The 5,000-nt window shown below is 40.1% G+C and overlaps 1 protein-coding gene across 1 annotated transcript in view; it reads left to right on the top strand.

Moving 5' to 3' along the window:
• Nucleotides 1–5,000, top strand: part of LOC131736702 (liprin-alpha-3-like) — a gene marked incomplete at its 5' end in the record, with an annotated part of 14,322 nt that overhangs the window by 9,306 nt on the left and 16 nt on the right. The window contains 1 exon segment of the mRNA XM_059021941.1: nt 1,343–5,000. This exon segment is cut by the window's right edge and continues 16 nt beyond it.

The following is a 5,000-nucleotide window of genomic DNA, read 5'->3' as shown; positions in this document are numbered from 1 at the left end:
TGGATCAGAAACTCCAAACCAGAAGAGACTGAGAGAGAAAGTCAAGTTAGCAGAGAAACGTTTTGATGCCTTCGTCATCCAGAACTTCACTGGATCAGAAACTCCAAACCAGAAGAGACCGAGAGAGAAAGTCAAGTTAGCAGAGAAACGTTTTAATGCCTTCGTCATCCAGAACTTCACTGGATCAGAAACTCCAAACCAGAAGAGACCGAGAGAGAAAGTCAAGTTAGCAGAGAAACGTTTTAATGCCTTCATCATCCAGAACTTCACTGGATCAGAAACTCCAAACCAGAAGAGACAGAGAGAGAAAGTCAAGTTAGCAGAGAAACGTTTTAATGCCTTCGTCATCCAGAACTTCACTGGATCAGAAACTCCAAACCAGAAGAGACTGAGAGAGAAAGTCAAGTTAGCAGAGAAACGTTTTAATGCCTTCGTCATCCAGAACTTCACTGGATCAGAAACTCCAAACCAGAAGAGACTGAGAGAGAAAGTCAAGTTAGCAGAGAAACGTTTTAATGCCTTCGTCATCCAGAACTTCACTGGATCAGAAACTCCAAACCAGAAGAGACTGAGAGAGAAAGTCAAGTTAGTAGAGAAACGTTTTAATGCCTTCGTCATCCAGAACTTCACTGGATCAGAAACTCCAAACCAGAATAGACCGAGATAGAAAGATATCATTGTAATCACAGAGACACAATAATTAAAAACTGTATAAAATATGCTGATGAATTTGAGGCATTTCATTTTTAAACCACTGGAGGGCGACATTTCCTGTGTAATTTGCTACTGAAAATAATTGGTCAAACTTGATTATAAGGAGAACTTTATTAAATTATTTCGTTTTCTTTTTTTACAAATTAAAAATGTTGCTCATTTTATATTAATACTTTACTATTTACTTTGTGGGAAACTTTTATAAGGGTTAGTTTACCTCTCTGTGCTTTACAATGCTTCCCTAGGCTTTACCAGACCTCTCTGTGCTTTACAATGCTTCCCTATGCTTTACCAGACCTCTCTGTGCTTTACAATGCTTCCCTATGCTTTACCAGACCTCTCTGTGCTTTACAATGCTTCCCTATGCTTTACCAGACCTCTCTGTGCTTTACAGTGCTTCCCTATGCTTTACCAGACCTCTCTGTGCTTTACAATGCTTCCCTATGCTTTACCACACCTCTCTGTGCTTTACAATGCTTCCCTATGCTTTACCAGACCTCTCTATGCTTTACAATGCTTCCCTACGCTTTCCCATGCTTTATGCTTTATTACACTGTGATTTTTCACTGTGGGACTCTTTTATAAGGGTTAGTTTCTCTTTTCCAATATTTTTTTTTTCTGTCCACAGGTCAGTTTTATTTCCTGTTTGATTTTTTTAAACAAAAAAAACGAGGCAATAAGCGAAGGAGCGAAGGAGAAGAGAGAGAGAGAGGGAGCGAGAGCAGAGAGCGGAAAACGGAGAGAACGAGACGGGCACGCTGGAAGAAAGAGAAAGAGAGAAGGTGGACTTTGAGAAACAAACCTTTTTTTTCTTATTATATTTTTTTTAATTTAGTGGTTGCCAGTTATGTTTTGTATTTTCTCCCAATTTAGAATATCTAATTATTTTTAGACTCGCCGCGCAGCCGCCTCAGAGCTACAGCGTCGGAGGACAACGCAGCTCTGGGCAGCTTACAGACAAGCCCGCAGGCGCCTGGCCTCACCACAAGGGGGCGCTGGTGAGCCGAGGACACCCTGGCCGACCTAAACCCTCCCTCCCTCCGGGCGGCGCTCCGCCAATAAATCTCCTCCCCCTGGGAGCTCCCATCCACGGTCAGCAGTGGAATAGCCTGGACTCGAACCTGCAACCTCCAGACTATAGGGGGCATCCTGCACTCAGAGATCACTCTGAGATCTGATAACTGAAGATAAACGAGAGATAAGCAATGAATGAGGGAAAGAAAGAAGGGGGAAGATAGGATGAAGGTTACTATAGGATGGAGAGAGAGAGAGAGAAAGTGACAGAGAGAGAGAATATTGCTCCCTTAGCCCCCTGCTGGCCAGTATACGTAAGTGCAGTATTTTGATCTGGACTCGAATCAGAATTCCTCATACTGGAAATGAATTATGATTTTGGGTAACTCTTTAATAATCTGTGTCTGTTCAGAATTAGTTTGATTGTCTTCAGGGAGATGTTATGAAGTCCTGAAAAGCCTGTCAGGAACTTGCAACTGAGGAATCTCATTTGAAATCGGTAGGAAATCACGTGTTAGTTACACTGAAATTACAGACGCTTGTTTTAAAATGTTATCGGATTTTGTGTAGAGCCGCGATTCTCAGTTACCCATAATACCAGTGGCTCGGGTTCGAAGTTATCTTATTTACAAAAAGCCGTTGGAATCAGAATCGCGATTATCTTTCCGTTGGCTCCAGATTCTGTTGTAAAATAATGACCAGAAATTGTTAACGAATTCAAAATGAATCCCAAATGAATCCCCAATTAATCCAAGACGAATCCACAATTAATTCAAGATGAATCCCCAATTAATTCAAAATGAATTCCTAATGCATTCCAAATTAATCCCTAATGAGTTAAAAACGAGTTCCTAATTAATTCAAGATGAATCCCCAATTAATTCAAAATGAATTCCTAATGCATTTCAAATTAATCCCTAATGAATTAAAAATGAGTTCCTAATTAATTCAAGATGAATCCCAGATCAATTCAAAATTAATTTCTAATGAATTCAGAACGAATTCCTCATTCATTTCAAATGAATCCCTAATGAATTAAAAACGAGTTCCTAATTAATTCAAGATGAATCCCAGATTAGTTCAAAATTCATTTCTAATGAGTTCCTAATTAATTCCTAATTCATTCCAAATGGATTTCTAATTAAGTCTAAATTAATCCGTAATGAATTCAAAGCGCATCCTTCCTTCATTCGACATCAATTCCTGATGCATTCCAAATGAATCCCAAATCGAATCCTTAATGAATTCTGTCTGCCTCCCTCAGGAATAACACCTGAATCTCTTCTGCGCTTCCGCTGAGTTCTGAAGTCCTTCGTTTTGAATCCAGCTGCTATTAATTCACGTGGGTTTAATTACCTGAATTTATCCCATGTTCCTTTGTAAGGAACGCGTGTTTAAGACCTGCATTCATAATGAATTCATTCCCCTCTCACTCGCTCCCAGGAGATTGTGAGGAGGGTTCATTCATCATGAATGGAGGTCTTACACACGCGAGCAACAGCACTAGTGACAAAGCAACGTGGAAGGAATACTGTGAGTCAAAGTGTTATGAAAATAAATCCATCTACAGCAAAATGTGAATCGACTAATCAGCCAATCAAGTGACTGCAGATCGAAACATGTGACTACATCAATTACCTCACAAGATGCGTCAGTTGAATTCAGAACTCGGTTTCAAGCGTTTCTGTGACCCTTCAATTGTTTCGCGCTACAAATCTTGTAAGAGCGTCCGCGAGTCTTTGATGAGAAGGGCAGCGAGGGGCAGAGCTATTGCTGATGAACGAATCCACAGTTTGTGCCCCAAATCCACGGGAATTCTGGGTAACTGATGGATGAGCATTTGTTAAGACGGATATAAGTTTATTTATTTATGTATGTATTTATTTATTTATTTATTTATACAATTATTTATGAATTGATCTGTTTTTTCAATATATTTCAGTATGTATTGTTGTAATTATTATTATTATTATTATTAGTTTTTTAACAATATCATTAATTTTGCCAACACTGCAGAGCTGTATAGAGCTCTATAGGAAAGAGATCTCAACACTGCAGAGCTGTATAGAGCTCTATAGGAAAGAGATCTCCACTCTGCAGAGCTGTATAGAGCTCTATAGGAAAGAGATCTCAACTCTGCAGAGCTGTATAGAGCTCTATAGGAAAGAGAACTCAACTCTGCAGAGCTGTATAGAGGTCTATAGGAAAGAGATCTCCACTCTGCAGCTGTATAGAGCTCTATAGGAAAGAGATCTCAACACTGCAGAGCTGTATAGAGCTCTATAGGAAAGAGAGCTCCACTCTCAACTCTGCAGAGCTGTATAGAGCTCTATAGAAAGAGATCTCAACTCTACAGAGCTGTATAGAGCTCTATAGGAAAGAGAGCTCCACTCTGCAGAGCTGTATAGAGCTCTATAGGAAAGAGAGCTCCACTCTCAACTCTGCAGAGCTGTACAGAGCTCTATAGGAAAGAGAGCTCCACTCTCAACTCTGCAGAGCTGTATAGAGCTCTATAGGAAAGAGATCTCAACTCTGCAGAGCTGTATAGAGCTCTATAGAAAGAGATCTCAACTCTACAGAGCTGTATAGAGCTCTATAGGAAAGAGAACTCAACTCTGCAGAGCTGTATAGAGCTCTATAGGAAAGAGAACTCCACTCTCAACACTGCAGAGCTGTATAGAGCTCTATAGGAAAGAGAACTCCACTCTCAACTCTGCAGAGCTGTACAGAGCTCTATAGGAAAGAGAGCCCCCCTCTCAACACTGCAGAGCTGTATAGAGCTCTATAGGAAAGAGAGCTCCACTCTCAACACTGCAGAGCTGTATAGAGCTCTATAGGAAAGAGATCTCCACTCTGCAGAGCTGTAGAGAGGGTTCCTAATAAATAAGCCAGACCATTATTCTGCAGTTATCAAATGCCAGTGCTTTGTGTGTGGATGATGAACTGTAAAGACATTGATTATTATTTTTTTTGTACAGATCAAATTTGGGGCACCATTACAAAAAAGGGGGGTAGTCATCAAAAGTCAAGCGGTGTGTACATTTTTGGGAACCCCCATAATCCCTCTAACCTCCCCCTCTCACCCCCCCCCCCCCCCAAATAAAGACATTAAATGCACGTTAAACAATAAAAAAACGAGGGGGGGGGATTTCAGCAGATAAAGGGTTGAATTAAACATTTGGTTGTTTATAAAAAATAATAATAAATATGCATGAAATAAAATAACAAATTATGAAATAATTCAACGATTAGAAAATAACACAGCGCGGAAA

Source organism: Acipenser ruthenus, unplaced genomic scaffold, assembly GCF_902713425.1.
Source record: "Acipenser ruthenus unplaced genomic scaffold, fAciRut3.2 maternal haplotype, whole genome shotgun sequence".
In the NCBI taxonomy this organism is placed as follows: domain Eukaryota; kingdom Metazoa; phylum Chordata; class Actinopteri; order Acipenseriformes; family Acipenseridae; genus Acipenser; species Acipenser ruthenus.
Note: the sequence above shows the minus strand (reverse complement) of the source record. Positions and strands in the feature narration are given on the sequence as shown.